We start from the raw sequence: 23296 nt of genomic DNA on the forward strand, positions 1-23296 counted from the left end.
AGCCAGCAGTAAGTACTCCTTTATCTTTAGTATTATTAATAGCTGAGTCATAGAATTTTGAGTGAAGTTAGCCTAATAATAATAGCTTGTTATATAAGAGAAAGATACTGGCTGGGGGAGGGGAGAAAAAAAGGAGGAAGAAAAACAGGAAGCAAACCAGAATACACAGCTAACATGCTGAGCTGCTTTGACCTAATTATCTAATTTCTTTTTCAGCTGATATTCTTGTTAGGGGAAATTTCTGTTTAGTTATCTCTCTAAGTCAGTAAGAAATTGAAAAGAAAGCAAAGTATTCTTGGTATGAGTTCATGCTCTGCATTGCATGTGCTCTGATGTCCTGGACTGCAGCAGAAGGTGACAAGACCTGTGGAAACAGAGCATGTGCTGGTTCCATGTGAAAGGATCTTTGCACTTAGTACAGAGAGAGAAAAGAAAGAGGCTTGTGATCCTTACAGACAAATGTACCATTCAATAGCTTTTGGTCTTTACATTTCTCTACAAAGTAGAACAAGGAGACATATGGGGTTAGGAAAATATTAAGTATTGCTCCACATAGTTATTTTAGAGGATTTTCCTGGGGAGAATTGGACATATTTGACCATTATGCCTCTCTGTTTATCTGCACCCTTCTTTCTCACCTCCTCTTACTGACTTTTTACATTACTGTCCAATGTCATTCCAATCCAAGATGGAGAGAAGTCTCAAAGATACTGGTTCCTTTGAGACTTGTGAAAACATGTGGCTGGGTAGAATAGGGAGAGCCAGTTAATAAACACTTCTTTCTGACACCTTCTTCCAAAGGAGAAGGCTAAATCACTCTTGTTTTATTGTTAAATAAAAAAATCCTTCTGAAATGTATGGAAAACCAGTCTTCAGTGTTTCTGCTGCTCAGATGTCTACTTCTTTTTAGTTAGTTACACTCTGGCCAAAGGAGCAACTTGTACCCTCTCTGAACAGTGATAATATTTTTCATCTCTGCAGGATGTAAAGACTGGACAATATGAAATAAAATGTAAAGTCTGGCTATTTTTTTCTTATTGATTTAAACCACAGTCTAAGGAGAAAAATGTATCCTTGGGCAGTAGAAGTACAGATTTACCACATTACTTTTTTATTTTCTATTAGCACATTTTATTACTTTTTGTACTTTTTTTCTTCACTTTCATTGTAAAGCTCAGATCATGTATTCCTATCTTTATAGAGTCATATAATCATTAAGGTTGGAAAAGACCTCTGAGATCAGCAAGTTCAACCATCAACCTAGCATCACCACTATGATGACCATTAAATAATGTCAGCATTAAACCATCCTTTTCATTTTCCTTTTTTTTTAGGCTTCTGTTTTGCTCATTTCATTCTGTCTTTCCAATTTGTCTCATGAATTCTTCTGCATTTATTTTGAGGTTTCTGGAAAACAACAATAACAACAATAACAACAATAGAGTAAATGCCCCAGAAAATCAGAAAAAAACCCAGATTTTCTGATAACAATTTGATGTCACTATGCCTTACTCTATTTCCCATACTGTGGCAAATACATTTGTGCAACAAGCTTTTTCCAAGAAATTATGCACTGGAATAAATTTTAGTTTGTATTGTTTCATGCGACGTCATGATTCTGCTGTAATATTGTGTAGATTTTTGATCATACTGATTCCAAATAAACTACTCACTGCCTGACAAATTTTCAGCAAATTTATCTGGCAATCATTTGACTGACTTCTTTCATCCTGGGAAATACTTCTTGTTACTGCAGAGCAACTTTTCTGGCTAGGCTGAAGAAGTGTTTGATATCACATTTAAATATTTTGTCTATCTCTCCAATTAGCTGTCAGCTGCGTCGCAACATCATAATATAATGTAAAACAGAATGAGTAGTTGCTATTTGGTTGATTAATTAGTATTTCCTGATAAAAGGTTGTAAAATGTAAGAAATTACTATTATTCATAAATGTGTGTAATGTTACTTTGTGCATGAGGAGAAAAGCAATTCCTAAAGAAAACTATTTAAGGAAAGCTTTTTTTAAGGTAAACTGTTCCATGAAAGGAAATTGACTCAAATATTTTGTATTTGGTCAGCTCATCACCTGAGGAGGCTTCTCCCACTGCTCAGGGAGAGGAGTCGTTCCCTTACTGCACCATGGGGTCCCTACCACAGGAGACAGTTCTCCATGAACTTCTCCACCGTGGCTCCATCTCACGAACAACAGTTCCCTGCGACCTGCTGAAATGTGAGTCCATCCCATGGGCACCAGTCCCCCTCAAACTGCTGCAGCATGGGTCACTCTTCCAGGGGGTGCAGTCTGTCAAGGACAGGCTGCTCCAGCCTGGGAGCAGGGCCTGTCTCTCCACAGATCTCCCACGGGGTCACAGCATCCTGCAGGCATCCACCTGCTCTGGTGTGAGCACCTCCCCCACTGGCTGCAAGTGGATCTCTGCATCCCCATGGATCCCCATGGGCTGCAGGGCCACAGCTGCCTCAGCATGGTCTGCACCACAGCCTGCAGAAGAATCTCAGCTCCAGTGCCCAAAGCACCTCCTACATCTTCTTCTCCACTGACCTTGGTGTCTGCAGAGTTTTCTCCTCACATGTTCTCACTCCACTCTTCTCTAGTCACAATTACAACTCTACAACCCCTTTTAGTTTCGAATTCTTCTTAAATCTGTTATCAGAGAGGCATTACCATAATTTCTAATTGGCCCAGCCTTGGCCAGCAGCATGTCGATTTTTGGAGCCAGCCGGGGTTGGCACATGGAAGAAGCTTCCAGCAGCTTCTCATAGAAGCCAACTGTGTAGCCACCCCACTACCAAAACCAGGCCATGCAAACCCAATAAATTTACTTAAAACATTCACCTCGTAATTACCAGTTGATACTCTGATCACTTTTGTGTCCAAATCTGGAATGGCTTTTCCAGGCAGAAAATATGTCAGTGCATTGATGGAGCTTGAGATCTGTGAAGGGAGAATATAATCATAATTGAATGGTAAAACTACTGGAAGCAAAAGGTGCAATTAATACAAGCTACCTCCATATTAATGCATAAAGCTCAAGAAAATGTGGAGGATCTGGAAGTCCTGCATGACACAGCTCTATGGTTGTTACTACCAAGATTTGTTAGCAAGGCTTCAGTGATTAAGGTTTGAAAATATTGGTGGAGACCTATTTACAAATTGGTAAAAGAGGATCAGTAGTGGTATAATGCTGATTTTATCCAGTTTATTGACAAGTTAGAGGTTATTGAGTGTAGTAAATGATAAAGTGCTGGATAAAAAATCTTTCTAAAAAACTCCCAACAAATTCAGATTTAAGACCCAGCACATTAAAGGTTCTAGAGTACAAGTATTATAAGGAACAGCTGAGAGAGCTGGAGTTGTTTAGCCTGGAGAAAAAGAGGCTCATGGGACAGTTTCTCTCTCTCTGTACAACTACATGAAAGGAGGTGGTAGGGAGAGGGGGGTCAGTCTGTTCTCCCAAGTAACAAGTGACAGGATGAGAGGAACTGGCCTCAAGTTTCACCTGGGGATGTTTAGGTTGGATATAAGGAAAAATCTCTCTACTGAAAGGGTGGTCAGGTGTTTGAACAGGCCAGAACAGAGAAAGTGGTTGAGTCACCATCCCTGGAGATATTTAAAAGACATGTAGACATGCCGCCACCTCTAATAGAGCTCTGGATAGTTCTCAGAAGTTCTGCTTCCTCTGTCACCAATGTAATGCAAAAGAAGTGACTAATGCTGTGTGACAGCTCATTCTGGCAAGGCTGTCATAAATTCAATCACCAAATTAGTGTGTAGGCAAATGATTAATGATCTGCTAATGTCTTCTGTGAAATGTGAGCACATACATACATTAATGAATGTACTTAACACTATGCAAATGCAATGTTCCAAAGAAGAAATTATTATTGTAGGGAGACAATTCTACACAAGTGTAAATAAATAGTAATGCTACAATGCTTTGTAACTGAAAAGAGGAAAAAAAGTTCAAATTCCTCATGCTGGAAAAGTGTCTACTTCCATCAAATGCACCTTATTAAACTAACAAATGTTTGAAGCATATGTGCAGTTCAAAATCTAATCGAGAATATATTTCAGGATAGGCTTAACTTTCTACTCTCATGTATGTTAAGGTACTTTACCTTTTTCACCAATTTTATGTTTAATTTGATGATTCTTTTGGACCAATTTTTTTTGGCGTCAGCTTCCCAGGAAAAAAAGAGTTTTTGTGATAAGGGATAGGAGACATAACATTACTTAAAAATCTTCTAGGGAGGGAGTCAATCATGCAAGCTGTACTGCCCCCTGGAAATGTGACTCAGAGGTGATGGGAACCATGCAACAGCTAAATTACAGGTTCTGCCTGGACCAGTTTCTTCAGAAATGGGATGGAAAAAAAGGTTTTGGGAAAATTTACTGTTCTTTATTTTACATTTCGTAAGAAATACTAGCAAGAAAAAATTAACTCTGAATGTCTTTACACAAACATACCTGCAAAAAGATACAATATATTGTATTAAGTATATACAATATATTGTGTCATACATATATTGTATGATACAATATAATGTATTAGATACAATACATATAATATATTTTAGTAGGCAGTAAATATGCATCTGCTTTTCTAGAAATTGTACTTAGCTTCACAGAGGGATCGTTACTAATTACAGCTTGGGATGATACTCATTTCCAGTCTTGGAACAACAAGAAAAAGAACATGTGAATACTGAAAGATCGTATACAGGGAAACAGTTGCTCAAGTGTTGTCTCCTAATAAGATGCTCTGGAAGATATTTTCCATTCAAGTAAGTGTGGGTTTTTGTTAGAAGATATCAGTAAGTGCATACAAAACACCAGCTAAAAGTAGGTGAAATCAGGCTTGAAGTGCTCTTGGCCTCACTGGGTTCAGGTTGGGTGAGAGGAAAAGCACCAGTGAACTCAATCAGCTGTGTCCCGAGGATGGGGTCCTGCAACCTGAGTCCTCCTTCTCAGAACCTTCGATAATAACCATCTCCTCTCCTAGCAAAACCAACCTGTTGAGTTATGCACTCTTTTGTAGGCGTTTTGCCCTGCTCAGCCCCAGCTCAGCAACCATTTAGGTAGGATCAGATTTACTGTAAATACTTAGTCAAAAAAATAAACTTCGCCCACTTTAAACAGTCCATGCTATGTCACATAGCTCATAAGGAGATACATACTTTATAAATTGCAAATGATGTCAGGAAGAATCGAAGAAAGAAAAAATCTTTATATAAATATGGAAGAGCAAACTCAATGTCTGTAGGGGTCTCTGTTCACAGCAGGGGAGAGAGTACCACTGACCCACAATAAAACCTTAATGTAACTTCACTTATATTAACATAACCAACATGTTCAGAATTATCTGTGGTGAAAGACTGATATACTAATGTACCATTATCCCAGACTAACCATAAAGCCTTAATATTGATACAGAAATCGGCCAGATAAAAACTCTCTAACACAGTTTTGAGTATTAGAAAGCAGCATTCTTTATTGCAGTGCGCTGGTCACTGGGAGAATCCTCCCTCTAATTGAGTGCCCTGAGCATTGGGTAAATGCTCAAAACTTGAATTTTTGTCATGCACTGATGACACATTCATTGGCTATCCCTGCTTACTTAAGGTATGTGTATTACTTTATTTTACATAGTCACACTCCTTATTGGTAGTCCTTATGTGTTTCTTTGGTGTTTGTCTTCAATGTCCTGTGTCCTTTTTAGGTGGCTGTTCCTCAACCCCCATTTTGAGTAAGTGCAATATTGTTGCTTTGCATAACTTCTGCTTTGTCAGCCTTGCAAGCTGAGCTGGCATCCTGCTTGCATTTTGCATGTCTTCTGTTTGCTTAAGTTACATCCTTTATTTATCCAAAGCTGTGCTATTTTGTTTTACTGTCCTTATCAGAGTAAATTTTTTTTCTGTTCTACTGTCATCAATATATTTTTAAGACCACAATTAAATGGCTGATATTGTCATGAAGAGATTTATTCTCTTGCTCGTTTAACATGATTTGTAGAACTTAGGACAAAAAGTGCAAAAATGGCATGGTTAGGATGCATAGGGGAATGATGAAAGCAGAGATCACCTCTGACCTCTGAGGAGTTTCAGGGAATGGTTTTCCCTGGGGAAGAACTGCAGGACGAAGACATGGTAATAGCAAGATGCTGTGATTTGTCACTTTTGGATCAGCTCAGCAAGTGACTCAGTAATGATGAATCTGTCCAGAAAATGGAGTGAATGAAGGCCAGAGAGCCATAGGTCATGCTGTCTAAGCAGGTAAATGGAAAACCCAAGGATGACAAGGGTGGGGTCAGCTGAAGAGGGCCAGCACTGTTGCCACCAGGTCGTGAGAATCAGCTGCCATGGTGGCTGTGCTCTTTTACAGATTACCATGACCATATGCAACATCCTGAGGCCTTAAGCCATCAACAGGGATGCTCAGGAACAAAAGCAGGATCTTGGAGACCTTTTAGTGTCAGAAAAATCCAGGCATTTGGCTGCAGCAATCATAACCATAGTGGGGTACTGCTAACTCCTCCATGACTGCCTGCTGCTAAGGCTGTTGTAGGTATTCACTGCCATCATCAAAGTTATCTCTGAGTTATCTTAGGATTGAACAGTGCTACACCATAACAGTAAAAACTGTTGTCATGCTTGCATTATATTTATATATTACAGTTGCATAAACTATCACACTGCACATGCTACTAAACATCATTATATAGACCTGGTATAGTTACAACCCTTTTTTCTTTTCTGGGCAATACCTCTGCATGCTCATGCCTCCCGACCACCAGAGCCTATCTTGCTACCTCTACAACATAATTCAGTTCCAGGATGAGCTCTGTAAAGTTTGTGCCTGTGCCTCCTCTACCCACCCCTAGAGGCACCTGTCAATTATGCCTCTAATACAGTGTCAGCACACACAGTGACATTCAACATGCTAGAATGGGCAAACAGTTTGTAGCAAGTTGTGCCTTTCTAAAATGCCCCAGGTGCATCTAAAAAAGGAGATGTAAACCAATCAAACCTATCAAACAAAACAAAACAGAACAAAACAAAACAAACCCAAACAAAAACCCCCCAAAATTAGAAGCTAATAGAAGATATGCTGTGATTACCGGTAATGGTTCTACTGTTCTGTTTTATGGCATGTTAAATGTAGCATCTAATTTTAAGTGACTATAGAAAACCTGTTTTGATGGAGGAGTTGCAAATACCAGCATGAATGCAATATTCAAATGCTTCTTCTCTGGACTAGTGTGTTATTTTCTCTAATCTATAAAGAAAGACTCTTGATGCACAAAGATATTGCAATAACATGGAAAATTCTCTCCTTGCCAGGTAGAAGCTTCAACAGTCCCAGCAGTTTGACTAAATGACTTTTAGCCCAGCTATTTTCTGGCATAGCAATTTGGGCGCTAAAACATTGGCCTTGTAGCACAGCTCACTGAGTAGCAAACTGAGACTTTTTAATGCAAATGTACAGTTCTTAGTCTAGGAACAAAGTGGTCTTTGATGAGTTTCCTCTTGTCTGAGAGACACTAAACCCCAAGGACATGTGGATGAAATTTCTATTCTAGTACTGACACAGATCAGAGGGAAGGGACGAGGAAAGCTAACCACAGAATGTTTTATGGGGTAAGGCCAATGTTTGAGTTGTTCCACAACCAAATCTCTGACCCTGGGCATAGAATTTTGTTTTCATCATGCTAATGGAGTAGAAAGGTTCTGAAAGTATGAGAAACCCCACACTGTCTGCCTTTCATAAACAAGAGACAAGTTAAAGTTTGGGGATGCTCTCTCCTCTTTGATGATGAAAAGAGGGGAACAAAATTTCCTGACAGTTTTGAGTGCTTGTGACAAGTTCATCTCGTGACAAACATATAAAACCCTTGACCTAGCAAGTGTTCATCTGCAGTTCTCCTGGATATATAAGATGTCCTATTAACAGTTAAGTAGTATCTCCATTTTTGTCAAAGAACACTGAATTGTTGATACTGAGTTTCTCTCTTCAGTGTTCCAACTATTAGACAGTCTACTCGTCACAAAACATGCATCACATAAAATGCAATATATGACTTCACATTTGGCAAGTGTTTTGTTCAATTTATGTCTGAATTTTTGTGATCTTTAGTTTTGCAGCCATTGAACACAATTGTACATTGTAACTTAAAAGCATCAGTAGTTGTGATTATCACCTGGATTAGATTTAGTTAGTGGAATAAACTGAAATTCTCTATCCTGCTAACCCTGGAGATACCTGTGTTTCTGTTTCAGAGAAAGCATTTGGGCTGTTTTGGAGCAAATTAATAGCATGATGACTACAGGTAGAGTGGGTAACAGCAGCAGAGCCCAAAATATACACCTTAGCTTGTTTGGGAAGTTTGCCCCATGGCCCTCATAAGAGTACCTGATGGCCACATGTAAGTATACATCAGTGTATGCTTTTGTATCAATGCATACAGACCAAAACAATCATCTATAACCGGGCAATTATCTTTGTGTGCATGGGTTCAAAAATCACGTCCCAATCAGTTGATTTGCAATATCATACATGTCACATCTACAGGTATTTTTTCCTGTAAACCACCCATTCCCTAGTAATCTATGTCTCAGCCATGGCATAGCCTAGGGCATGAGCCAGGAATTGAAGTGTATTGCTTCCCTTTTCTCGTTCTCTAGTACTGGACCTTCTTGACATTATCTTATCAGAGAGAGACGGCTGGAAGCTGTTCATGCTACAGGTGTGCAGCTTGTGCTGTATTTTACTGTCTACTAAAAGCTCTACTGATATCCTCTGAGTTCTCCAGCCAGTGACTTACTCCTTCCAGGCGTTTTTGCCTACCAGTGTTTACTAGGTCTCTTCGGAGAAAGTCCTTCTTGAAGAAGAAAGAGAAGTATTAGATTTTCTGTTTTGAAGAACTACTACACTTTACCTTCACCACAAGCTCCTGCATGGGCTCACATTTCTTCTGCCTCTCTTTGTTTACCTGACATTCTCATCACCAGCTGTACATCAATATGTGTCTATTGAAAAACAGGTACAAGATGCAGTTTAATGAGTGTGAAGGGGGCATGGCTTTGAGGAGGGACGTTGGATGTAGTACTGACCTTTACAATCTGTGAGAATTTGATCAATAATTATGGTTAAATTAAAAAAAGTTGTGTTTATTTTCCCATGGCTTTTTGTCTGAGATTAAAAAGCTGAATTCTCCACCTGGAGGGTAGAGGGGAGAGCAGGAGGCAGAGGCAATTACCACTTTCTGAACCAAAGGAGTGGTGATCATCATGGAGATCAGACTTCTAAGCCAGTCCCTCCTGTGTTTCTGGTGCCAATAAATCTAACAACATTCTATCTTCCAAAGCCACAAGTGACTGTGATATGAGCACAGCTCCTACATACAGCAGAAATGGGAGGCACTAATGGGCTGAAAATTTCCACTTTCCAAGCATGTGTTTGTAAGCCAACCTAATGTGTCTGACTGCAAAAACTTTCTGTACATTTGTACATTTCACTAGGTGCCTCCAAGAGTGTGATTTCAACAGTGTGATGATTGCAGAGAAAGTGAAGCTGGTGACAGGAATTAAATGTGAGACAAAGACATGTAGCTCTTTAAGAGGGAACACTTGGCAGAACTGTGCAAAGGGAAAGGGTGAAAGATGAGAAGAATTAAGTCTGTAAGAGAACTGTTCCTCCTCTTCCAGAAGCCCTTGGATACCATTCTACGTGGCTATTTATTTTTCCTGACAGCTAACTGAAGACCCCACAGATGGACACTGCACTATTCATAGCCCTGAAGCAGACCTCAAGCCCCCTGGAGATCCTCACCCTGTTGCTGTAAAACTGCAGCTGTGGAGCAGTTGCCTTGTGAGGAGCACAGCTAGTAAAGGCCAGTTCTATGTGGTACAATGTGCTACATCCCTTTTGCCCCCTCCTGTCACATCACATCTTCTTCCAGGAGGGGAAACCCCAGCTTGGGCAGAGGACAGTGCATGGCCAGGAGGTCTCTTGAGCATTACATTCACAACTGCAAGTGAGGGCTGGTGCCTGTGATCCCCTCCTTGCAGCCTCACTGTCAGCCTCCTTCCTCTGCCTGTGTGAAACACATCTCTGAACTTTGCTTCATTGACTCAGATTTGGCAAAGGATTATTAAGGAATGGGAAAAGAGAGGAGCGAACATCATTGTTAGAGTTGAAACAGTACAGTTTCAGCTCAGTTTTCTGCCAGAAACCAGGCTATGTATGCAGAAGCAGTGCCTGCATAGCTAAAATTAATGAGGCTGTGGAAGGAGAGGTCAGAGAGCTGCAGTGTCCCTGTGGGGCTATCCACTGCTGTGCAGGCATGGCTTCCTGTGGACAGGACAGAATGTAATTCTCCATCTCCACTACCATTTTGACCATGTATTTTGTTAAATGGTTTTGCTTCCAGTTACATTCAGGTTAATTTTTCCCTGGTTAAAATATCACTGAGCACCTTACACTTGTCACCACTGGATTCTTGTATTGGGTCCCTTCATACATCCTCAAATGAGTAAAAAAATTACTATGTCTGATTAGAACCACTTGAGCTGATAGAGGTCTGTAAATTTTTTTTTAAAGGTTATATGAGATATTCCTGTTTAACCCTCAAAGTTACACAAAGACAAAGCTACCTGAGAGGGACAAGGCAACCACAGACTATTCTAGGCCAATTTCATTCTCAAAAAGAAAGTCTTCTCTGGTAGACTTTCACTACTTTCCTTTATTTCTCACCAAATATAGGTGACTTCTTGTCACTGTCAAGGTTCTTCACATTCCAGTCTCTACTTTTCTCTTACTGATATGGTGATTGATACTGCAGAGTAGTTCACAGTGTCAGAGTTTCCTCCATTTCATTTTCAGGTGAACATCTTGTGACTTTCTCTCTCATTGCCCCTTACGCTCAGAGGAGATCAACAAATCACATTAGTGGGATTTACTATCAGCTGGCTCACACTAGTACCATAACAGATTTCTCTGTGTCACTGCCTTATTGTGCTTTATCAGCTCTTAGAAAAGCTGTTATTTCATTCCGTGTTTGCACAGGGGACAGCATAACTCTTAGACTTCCTAGCAATACAAATATAGCTCAAAACAGAAGGAAATTACATGTCCTGAACCCACTGGTGCCCATAAAAACTGGTGGTCTCATATTTACTGTGGGAAGAAGAAAACTGCCCATGTTCACTTCTGGGTATGAATTATTATCTTATGAATTCAGGTCCGCACTGATACAACACATTACTCAAATCACTCTGGGTTCCGACAATTAACCTTCAAATCCTAAGGCACTTTACACAGGCTTAAAGCTGAGTGTCTTTTTAAAAAGTTTCAGGAATGTGTCTGTGATCTTTAAAATTGTCATTGTACTTCAGTCTTCATGAAACTGTGCACATAGAAGGAAAACGCTCTCACTCCCTAGATTTAATTCCAACAATAGATGATGTCTTTTAAAATAACTGCAAAGATTAAAGGAGACCTTAGGACCAGTGCAAATTGAGCCAAGAGAATATGTGAAAAGGAAGCAAGTTACTTTTGTCAACAAGAGAAAAGAAAAGCTTTTTTTCATCTGGTTGAGTTTTTACATAGATTTATTTTAATAAAAGACTTTATATGCATGTGGTCTCTTCATTGTGGAATAAAAAGGCATGAGGACTCCTTGTGATGTAAATTGGGAGGGAGCTGTGAATAAAAAGACTGAATCTGCGTTATGCAAGTAATTTGATTTCTCTAGGTGTCAGCTTCTCCCATCAGAAAAAGTCAACATTTCCAAGGCACTATGTTCAAGAAAGAATGAGCTGCTGCAGGAGCACCAGGTAGTATTACTATTAAGAAGTTCCTGATAAATCAGAACCTCTAAGAGGCATTAAAAAAATGGTGAATGTACCATCACATTCATAACAAGGCTATGACTTCATGTATAGCCCTGTGGGAGGAAAGAAAGGCTACCAGATAACTGGCAAAGTGGGAAGGAAAAACAAAGCATGTGTACTTTTTTCATGTGCTGCCATTGAAACACTCAGCAACAAACTCCAAACAATCTTTTGGACATTTCAAAAACATTATGTCAGCTTTTCCATCTCCCACCACAGGGTGCCTCTCACTCCTGTGTGGCGTCTATCCTCTTCCATAGTGCATCAGAAATATATAATCACCATTGTTATCATCTTCTGTCAACTATGGTATTATATCAGTTCAATCAGATGCAGTGAGGTCAGCATAAAGCATTCAAATGATGAGAGAAGCAGTTTGCTATGCATGAAGGGGTTGGTTATAATATCACTTTTAAATTTATAGGTTCAGTTCATCTTAAGCTAAATATCAAGTTATTTAACAGCTGTTATGAGTCAGCCAGAGAGAGGATTAGAAAAAAATGTTGCAACAAATGCTTTAATCTTGAGCTACAATAGAAGAACAAGTCTAGTCAGGTCATGACTAATAAAGGTTGTGCTCCAGTAGTACTTAGGATTTTATCACTGCTCATACAAAACAGGAGATGGTTTGATATCGTTAATCCTGCCACCTTCATACCAACCCCAGAAATTTCAGAGATAGTTGGGATATAATTTTTTTCAGGGCATAGGACCATGCTTAAACACTTTCAGATAAGAAAATTTTACAAATAGGTACTAAAGCGGTTTATCCTATGCAGAGGCCATGTAATTTATCATTCTGTCATGACTCAAAGCTCTTGGGATTTTCCATGATGGTAATATGTTTTCGTGTCTTCATATCACCTCTCTTGTAAAAGTAATGGGGACTTTGAGACATGAAGTCAGTGAGTTTTTGTCTGTGTCCTTTACATCTATCTAATAAACAGAAAGCGAAGCTGTAAAGCAGTCAGAATGGCTGTTGGAAAATATACAAGTTTTATGGATTTCTAGTCTAATACAACATACTTAATCCAGCTTGACAACCCATGTTTAGCCTGCCAGGAGAACAGGCATGGAAGATATCCAGTCATTGTTACTCCATTACTCCCAACCTTCAGGTGGTCACCGATGCCACCAAGACATGTTAGAGCAGTCAGAGAAGAGCAGCCCCACTACAAAACAAAATCAGAGGTAAGAAAATGCTGATTTTAATGCTCTCCAGATGAGGATTAATAATTCTGACCTAGCAAAGTTGTGATGGGTAGGTGTTAAAAGTCTCTGAGTTATAGGGCAGTAGGTGAAAATCAGCATGGCACCAAAACTGCTGCAAGGTTGAAGATCGGTCATCCTTCAATATCTGCAGCCCATAGCAGTATTGTCTCTGAAAAACTTTTCTGAAAGCTGGAAAATCCACAGAACCCAATCTCCTCAGACAGAATTGAAGTCTCACTGCTGGGAAATGGTTAACTCACTGCTATCAGCTAGAAGCTAAATAAATACAACTGAACTGCTAGTCACATTTCGAAGAAAATCTGATCTCAAACTCTGGCTACTTAAGCAATTTCTGAAAATGATAGAATGTACAAGTAGTCAATCACAAATCAGAAAATTCAAGCACAAGTACAAGGTATTAAAACAAAGAGAAATTTTCTGGGAAAATGCAGAAACTGTAGGCTCTGTGCCTCTTGTTCTTAACTTTTCCATTTGCCAACTAGGAAACAGGATGGTAGGAACCAGCACCCAGAAAAAGAGTTTGTGTTTGGGCATGGAAAAAAATTTTAGTAATAACTTTACAAAGTTATTGTCGACTTTAGTTCAAATGTGAGTCCCGTTGATGTTTTTCCCCTCCTCTCATTAATATCCCAGTGGTGTCATAAAGACATGTCACATTAGACCCATCAGATTTCTGTAATGACAATAATCCTAGAAACACGAAAAAAACCAAAAGCAAAACAGACAAACAGAAGAACAGTGGACTGACCACAGGAAGCTTATACTCTTTGAGCAAATAATCTAGGTCTGTTCTTGAGTAAACTACAAACTCTTCTTGAGTAAACTACAAACTCTTCTTGAGTAAACTAGTAATTTTAAGGAAAGTTCTTAAAATCTGTTCTAAAAATAGGATTATGGGGTTTTTTTACCAGAATGGATGATTTCCAGTTTGTAATTCTCCTTAATATTAAGAATTATGCACTGCACTCAGACTTATTTGCAGTTTGGAGGATAAATTCTGTCCTTGTAATTGAAAAGATGTTAAATATATTCAGTATTTCTTAACGAATCAATTTATCATCTAACCTTTTGATGATGGAGCTTCTCAAAGATAAGGGAGTAGCTACTTCCATTCACGGTACCATGCAATATGAAATAATATTTCATTTTTGATATGGTTGCAGAGATTATCTGCATCAGGAAGAAACAGCAAAAACATCTAAACTGAGTCTTCATTAATTTTTAAGACATTGTTTTTGCATATAAAAACAAGGAGGGAAGGGGAGGAAAACAAAATGAAAGTAGTTTTGCAAAATTGCAGAAATACAGCCTTCACGCAGAATATGTGTTTTTGTTCTTCCACGAACAGGGATGGAAATGAGGGTGCAGTTAACTACTTTGCTGTACTTAAACTAAAGACCAGATACTCCTGAAAGATTCCAGCAAATACACAACTTCAAGCACCAAATTCTGAGTCTTTCCTACTTTTAGTCCATTTCTTTTTAAGACAGTACAGAAAAACACATTATTAACATTTTGAATGAGAAGATAGTTTTAAAAAGTAATAAAAAGAAGGTACATCCTTAATTCTTATGGAAATTTCCATTATTTCTTCAAGAAAAGCACAACACCAAGCAATTACGTGCCTGAAACATTGATTTGGATCACATGATTTAATTAGGAAATTACACCTTTGTAGAACTTTTCACAGAATGATAGAGGAAAAGAAAGTAGGTCTTCTATTCGTCATTCTTAATTATCTCTCTATCAGAATTGCTATTTAATGAATGCCTCTGATTAAGTTTGTTTCATTAAATTATGAGATCTGAATCATACTATAAGACCTGTATAGACTTATGAATTTTAAGAGGTAAGGAAGCTAGTCCAGTATGTGTCAGCTTGACATCTAAATTGTTCATCTTTTTCCTGATGTGCTCAAGTTGCTGGTTTGCTATTTTAATACAAACTGTACCATTGTATGGTTGCTCTCTTGTCTTTGCCTTTAGCCTGGCATTATGAAATAACATTTATTCATAGGACCCTAATTATTAATCACTTATGTTTGCTAACAACCCTTAAGACCAAGTGATTTTCACAAAGAAGGGTTTGAAACATTTACTTTGTTTTGATCCACAGAGTGTTTGCGTGGGGGTTGGGTTTTTTCTTGGTTTGTTTTTTTGTTTTATTTCGTTTTGTTTTGTTTTGTTTTTTGATTGCATCTGTTTTGAATGAAGTTGCAAGTTATAGAAAAACAGAAGAATAAATTAAAATAGTTACAAAGTATGACTTTTACTGTTGTGACAATCACAATGAGATAAATGTAGAGGTCTTGCCTTTCATTAGTAGAGCAGTTTTGGCAATCTAATCTTTATCTTAGGGGAATTTTAGTCACAGTCATATTTCTTTATCTTCCCCATTAAGCATTTAGACACTTTAAAAGTTCTTTAAAGATCAACCTCAGGCAATTTATGTCCAAGAAATGAGATGAGAAACATTGCTACACAGAAAATTAAGCATTTATTACATATCAGTGTAAGGCTAAGGATAAAAGTCATAAAGCCAAGGCATTCACGATAAATGTGCATCTTGAAGAGCAATTTTTAACGAGGCCCTCGATTCAATGTCATCCTGATAGTTGTTCCTCTATTCATGCTGTTTGTGTTCATGTTCCTTTGTTTCATCAATTCAGGTATTTCTACCGTAATCCAGTGTACCAATAAATAGGGGTGAAGGAAGGAGTTCTTACTAATGATGTTATTACGAGAATTTTGCTTTCTTGGAAAGAGTTAAAATTTAGCTTCCATATTGTTCTTCTGCTGCAACAGGTATTTCTTAGAATTACTAGAGCTTACTAGACACATTGTATTATTTGAGTTACTAGAATAACTAGGATTTATTCGAATTCCTAGAATTTCCAGCATTATCTCTAGAATATGCCCCAATGAGAGGACAAGGAACCTCTTAATTACAAAATAAAATGTCTAAAATATTCCAAGTTCATTTCAGTATGTGCAAACTTGGAAAAAACAAAAACCTACGAACATTAGAAAAAAGCTTTCTGAATATCTCTTCATTAACTTAAAAATAATTTCCTTACCCAAGCAAAAATGTATCCCTAAACACAAGCAAACCAGATGATGCTCTGTTCATAACAAGACACTGAATGGGGTTTGTTTATAAGGTGAATTCATTTTCAATGTCATCAATGTCAGGTACTACCAGAACATATCCCAGATTTCCTGTATGGGCAAATAGATTTGTGTTGTTCTTCTAAATGCCTTTGAATCATTCATGCGTGTTTAATAGGACTAGCTCTGAGGATAGATAAAAAAGTTACAGTGACAAGGACATTTCTTCACTGCAAGTTACCAGATAAAACTCTTTTCCTGTTGAAATTACTAGCTTAATCCAGCTAATATTTATAGAGAAGATTTAATGGCTGGGAAAGAGAAGTGTCTTCTATTCCACCTTGAAAATAGGCTGGTTCTGGCTAAATTATACTCAAAAAGGTTTCCTGACATTTTTTTATGTAATATAATCCATTTAGATTTTCTATTTATGATTTGTAGTGGTTATGTGCTTTTGCTCCTCATTTTAAAAAGAAAAAAATAGAAATTCATGTCTAGTTGTAGACAGAATTAACAATAAAATCAATAAGAAACAATTCAAGTTTAATGTCTATTCTGCTAAAGATTAATCCATAAGGAGATTACAATTTTATAACAAAACAGATGAAACAAAAAATTTCTTCAGAATTATATTGCCCCACACAAATGGTTTGCCAGACTTCACTGTATCCCCAGGTACATAAACTCCATAGTTTGCAGCAGTGACCTGCTACACCAAAAACTCATCATGGGTTTTACCACTCCCTTAAGTATCAACAAAAGGGGAATTAGCTGCAGTGCTGCAGCACCTCGACACCTCAGTATCAATCAAACACCCCAGTTCCAGGCACAGCCCCAGTACGTTGGAGAGGGGCCGTGTCAGCCTTTGCAGATCAGGCCCACAAAATCCACTGCAAGTGGAAGCAGCAAAAAAAGCAATTCAGCTATCCTGGTTTCCATATAAGAAACCAACAATCCAGGCAAATAAGGAAAATTATATGAGGGGTCCTTGGTAGAGAGGGGATCTGAACTGGGATTGTGGAAATTTGGTTAGTGTTGGGGTACAACTGTGCAGACCTCTTTATTACTTCTAAATAGAATCAACTGCCTTGTTATGATAGTGTACAACTCTCACTTGTACTAGACTGTAGGGTTCACAATACAACATAAGGCAAAGTTTTCCTTCTGTTAAGTAGAAATTTAAACCTTCTGGGTAATGCCTCCCAAACTACTAAGCACAGGCAGGGAAATTTACCCCAGTTTTCACCATGGATTTATTATTGTAGCTCCACAACATGGAGCTGAATGACCTAAAAGCATGTTAATGCTGCTGCAGGACACATTAAAGTCATACAACAGCATTTTCCCTGAGTGGGTGTATTCAGCTCATTTAATAAAGATTATGAGTGACTGCACCCTTTTTTTGGCTATGGCACAACTCAGGGATAGAGAAATTTAATAGCATATTAGTCATCTGCCCAGAGGTAAAGTATTTCATAATGAACTGAAAAGCCAGAAAATTGTGTCTCTGTGTGTGTTTTAATATTACTTTGTTCATACTAATGAAATTTATGCAAAGCACCACAAAAACTGGTGAGCGTACATCCATAACATGACTGAAAGACATTGCAGATTGTGTTAGGGTGAGGTGTTAAACTATTTATTACATGTCAAATTTGCCTTTTTTCTTTTAATTGCTTTCCTGGTATTTTGAAATTATTTCTGCTGTTTAGTATGAAGTTATTAGCATAAAGATCATGCAGAAAGTCACATTTTTATTTCTGCTGCACAGTGTGCCTTGCCCAATGAAGAGGGCAAAGGAAGGAATATCCCCAAACATCTGTGGGCAGAAAACTTAGTGCTTTTTTCATCTTTTAAAAAATATTAGTCAAGCTAGATGAGCGTACATGTGGGGGGAAGCAGGGAAGAACATGGTAATTCAGAGGACTGGCAGCAGAATAAAGAATATGTGGAAAAAGAGTTTTGCTTGCAGGCGTAAGGATGAGTCCTGGCGCAGCTGAGCTGCTTGCTCACCTTTGGAGCCCACAGCCACATTGACCCATGTACCTTATGGGTATTGCGCTTGCCTGTGGGTGATGTGGGGACCATGGACCACCAAGGTGACATTGCTGGTGAGCACTAGAAAGCTGGGTTACCCACCTTCTTGGACTTAGCATAGCTGTCTACACTTCTGTGCTGTCAACCTGGTGCCAAGGAGTAATGGGAACATGCCTTTTACATCCATTTGGGACTGGAAATCAGCTGAGGGTCCAAAAAGCCAAGAGTGGCCAGGAGATCTACAATCCTGGCTCCTTCACATGAGAGGAAGTTCTCCCATTCTACCTAAGCATATGTGATACCGGTGCTCCTCAAAATCCTTCAAAGAATAGATCTTGGGAGCCCCATGTGCCTGGTGAGCCCCTAATTCTTCCTATGGAAACAGCTGCTCATTTTGGGTTTTTGCTGGGGGCTTGAGGAATGAGACATGGCTCCCTTTCAGCTGGAATGCCTTCCCCACTAGAGGATTACTCACAGTGTCTGGGTGTCCGCCAGGAGCCGGATGGCAGGGTGCTGCCTCACAGGTCTAGTGCTCCTCCTGCAAGTACAGATCTGTGAAAGCTGGCACATTCCCTGCCCTTATGAACAGCAATCTCCAATCTGGGCTGCCAAGCATGCTGGAGACCAGGAATGTCCACCACTTCACATGGCCTCCAGCTGAGGCCATCTGATACACGGTCAGGGACAAGCTCACTGGATGTCTCTTGTGGCCATCCGTTGCCTGTGACCAGGGAGAGAGAAAAAGGGAGAAAAGACAAAACCCCATCATCTTACAGTTTTAGCTAGCAGTTTTTAAAAATTTGTTATGAGTGCCTTGGGAATTAGACAATAAATTTATGTCTTTAGATTTAATTTTCTGGATTTCTATTGAATAGCTTTTAACAGGATTTTTACCAGTAGGTGTGTTGTTGCTTGAGAACCTGGTGACTACTGAGTATTTTAAAACCTACAGTGATTATCAAGTTTTCCTCCAATCATCTTCAGTGAAAACTTTAGTCTTGTTGGCAGTGTGCACCCAAGAAGAGGTTAAGAATGCCTGGAAGAGGTTAAGAAAGCCTGGAGGAGCCTCTTGTTAGTATTAGAGCACAATGCTTTGTGATGAGCAACTGTAAATTGTTTTAAGGAAAGAGCAGTAAAAGCTACAGACCCAAACAAATGGGCAAGTACTGCAGGCAGCTTGGCACATGCTTAGAGCAAAGCTGTGCTTAAATGTATTACTGGACTGAGATATGACAGTACAAACGATCTCCCTACTACCAAAATCAAGATTCCTAAATCAGCTTACATGTGTTTGATGTTTGAAGCCCAATGTTACTGTGATTTATTAAAATTTATGTATAAAAATTATGTATAAAATATAGATAATATGAATATATTTATGTTGTTGATCAATTTATTAAAATGGGTAATATACAAACAAAAATACCCTAGCTCTCAACCACCACCATAGTACAGCTCAGCTATCTATTTTTTAATTGTCCAGAATGCATGGTTTGGTAGAACCATGCTTGATAAACCCAAAAAGTTCTTTTTAGCTGATTCTAAATTTTTTTTTTAAATCAGTTCTCCAAAGCCTTTTATTTTTTTTGACTTGTATTAAACATTAATGACCTTGTAAGGTTGAATGCAGAGGTTTTGTTTTCTTCAGGTTTTGAGGCTTGCAGAAAAGCTGTTTGCAAAGATGATCGTCTTGGTCCTGACAATATCTTATGCATGAAATTTTAGAGTACTTGAAATTTTTTCTTTTCCTAATGAAGGGAAAGCATATTCACTCATGAGGGAGAAGACAGAATTCTTTGGTTTGTTGAAAATCACCTTTATGAATGCACACCTGGGCAAATGAACACTATAAATTGCTCTTTCTAGAAACCAGTGCAAAAATCTGTAATAATAAAAGACATTTATTTATTTTCATGTTAGCATGATATTTATGAAATTCTAATGCACTTGGTGATGTTTTAGAACAAGTATATACAGTACATTTTACCTAACTGTAAGGAAGTTTGCTTTTCTGATTTTTAATTACAGTTGTGTAGTAACAGTCCCAAAACCAGATCTGTGCAGCATCAAAGCACCATGCTACAAAGAGCTTGAGCTTATCATGTATTGACTAATATCAGAGATAAATTGATATTTGCCTGTGCTCCTCTTACTGCTTACTAATAAACATTGTTTAAAAATTATGCACTCCTACTTGCATAAACTGCTTTCATGTCATGTTATTGATTGTTTTGCAAAATCTCTCTGTTGATCTGGCTGGCAGGATACTAGTTGGAAACTCAGAGATAAAGTACAATCCTCTAAATGTTTTTCTTCAGAAATTAGAGTTATTTTTCCTTACATTGCCTAAAACAAAAGTGTGATTTCTGGCTCACACTTTGCATGTCAAAACCCAGCTTTTCTGTAATGTTCCTCCTGATTTATGGTTTTAAGAATGATTAAAAAAAACCAGCCTTTTTTTTTTTTTCCAAGCAGACATACAAATACGTGGTTCACAAGTTTTTCAATCTCATTTTTTAAAATTTGCTTCACGTTTCTTTTTTCTGTCCCAAAATAGATCATGGTAACAAGACAGTCAGTATACCCGGGTTCCTTATATAAAAATTATTTCAATGCCTAATAAAAAATGTAATAATTGAGAAAGAGGAACTTATCAATTTGTAAAGAAATCTTCAAAAGCCATGTGAGATAACAACCACACATGATAAAAATTATTTGTTAAAGAAAGCATATCTCAAGCTTCCACAGAATTTCACTGAAAAGATGAAAGCATCTGGTGATGCCAGAATGGGCAATATAAACATGATTATGTGGATAGGTCTATTCACACACACAGAGTAATGAGAAAGTATGAACAAGCTCACCGAGAAAGGCCAAAGATTTTGTGGCGACTTTTGTATCTCACCCCACTAATAATTTATAAACAGGAGGGAAGAAAAAGACTTAAGCAAGTTATGTAACCCAGTCTAACACAGTCCCAGACATTACATACCGTGACTGCTTTTATAAAGGATCCCATAGCAACTTGAATTATTTCTGAAATGTCTGTTAATAATGTCTGTTATAAATTAGGTTAAATGTAATGTCAGGTTTTTTAAGCATCAGTATGCTCTCATGAGTCATTCTTACTCATACAAGCAACCTTTTTTTGGTGTAAAGGGATGATAGACTGATGCAGTGCAATTGTACCCATTTTGATTTTTTTTAACAAAATTACTACTTTGCTTACTGTGTGCCTACTTGTCAGGTGAGAAGGAATATGTCCTAAAATGTTATAAATTCAAGCAGGAATATGAAGTTCAGTTGCAGTATTACATAGTCTTACAGACAATTATGGAGATCTGTCAAACTGAAAAATACCCAGGCTTTTTTCATCAGATCTACACAGGAACACTCTCTTTCACTGCAAAAGAGCATGTAAAGTAATAAATGGGAACTTGTGATATTGGAAAATAGAGAAATAAGGAAGACCTAAAGTGCAAATGAAAAAATATGTCAGGAAAGAAGAAAAGACATTTATTTTTTGCTAAGTCTTTGACCTACTCTGTAAGAGCATTCATAAGTCTGCATTGCTATGTGTGATTCTGAAATGGTCTATACAGAAAAATGAATCAAACAATAACTAGCTAACTAAATAGAAATACAACAAAAATACCATATAAACAAACTTCTTTCAGAACTCAGTGTCCTGAATTTGAGATAAGAAAAATAATCTGCTTCAAATACATTAACTTTGTAAAAGCAATGGCATAAATGGAAGAAACGGAAGAGAAATAGTTGTGATACTTCAGAGAAAACACCACAACCTATTATTGGGCAAAAAACACAGGCTCCATTCTACAGCTCTTTGGGACACAAAATGTGGACAAGAATCAGAAAAGTGTCTGGGAGCAGAGCTAGGCTTCCAAAGACTTGCAAGAACAATTTAATCTTGGATACCACTTGTCCAAACTCGACAGCCCATGATTGCTCTTAGACATGCAGAGCAGTAGCTTTACACAACAGCTTCATGCTACGGTTCCTTTTGCCACTCCAAATTCTATCCAACTCTTCGAAGATTTCTATGCTGGCTTTTTATTTGCAAAGTGCCTCTAAGCACCGAGAACCAAGGGCAAAGACAACAAGTGAATCTAATCTTTCCAACATTATGATATGGGGCAACTCCAAAATGAAGAAAAATGGTTTTTCAGCCTACAAAGACTCACTTCAAGGAGAAGACACATCTTCTTTCAAAGCCTTTACTTTTTTCTATTTTATGTATGTTTATATATAAATACATACGCTTTCATGTACATATTTCTGTATTTGGTACATAGGCAGAAGCACAGAAACATATTGGCTTCCTGTCCTTTCCTCATTCACAAAATGCTGATATAATAGCTTATAAAGCAACCTCTTACCATAAATCTGGTTTTAGTGCTTTCATTTAAGTTGGTATCTAGAAAGAAATACCCGTACACATATATACATACATGTATACATAGATATAAGTACATGCAGGTGTGCATGTGCTTAGATAAAGGAGAGGAAACATTTTCATCCCTGTGACTCCCTGCTTAAGGTGAAATTCTGCCCGGGAGCAATGGTCAGCATACCCACTCTGCTTACAAAATGTTAATATCTGTTTCGATTTTTGATAACTTACATGATTCTTAGATGGTCACAAATTTTTATTGCTCTTCTATCCATCACAATTAACAAGAAAAGTGAAAGTCCTATGAATTATTGTGACACTGCACAAGACCTAGTTTTCAGCAATGGATATCTTTGGCTGTTCACATCTTCCCAGTTTTGTTCTCAAGGTAGACAGGATGTGCAATGATGCCTGGTTTCAAAGTTATTTTTTCGGATCAATATTTTCTCTTTCAAATACAGCAGGAGTTTCACCTTAACAGAGTAACATGCTTCGAATTTATCTTTGACATTAAAAAGAACATGAAAAGTGTAGCTATTTTTGCACCACAATGAGCACCTAATATAATAAAGCAGACTGTTTCAAGTCATACAA

At 38.0% G+C, this 23296-nt stretch overlaps 1 long non-coding RNA gene across 1 annotated transcript in view; it reads right to left on the reverse strand.

The window, feature by feature from the left end:
* Positions 1-1033: 1033 nt before the first annotated feature.
* The window catches only part of LOC108446997, a 30845-nt gene continuing 8582 nt past the window's right edge, over positions 1034-23296 (reverse strand). The window contains exons 2-4 of the long non-coding RNA XR_001862354.1: positions 18764-19009; positions 2856-2954; positions 1034-1407 (exon numbers count right to left, since the gene is read on the reverse strand). This is a non-coding gene — a long non-coding RNA (uncharacterized LOC108446997). The remainder of the gene's footprint in view (positions 1408-2855; positions 2955-18763; positions 19010-23296) is intronic.

Source organism: Corvus brachyrhynchos, unplaced genomic scaffold (genome assembly GCF_000691975.1).
Source record: "Corvus brachyrhynchos isolate BGI_N302 unplaced genomic scaffold, ASM69197v1 scaffold22, whole genome shotgun sequence".
Classification (NCBI taxonomy): domain Eukaryota; kingdom Metazoa; phylum Chordata; class Aves; order Passeriformes; family Corvidae; genus Corvus; species Corvus brachyrhynchos.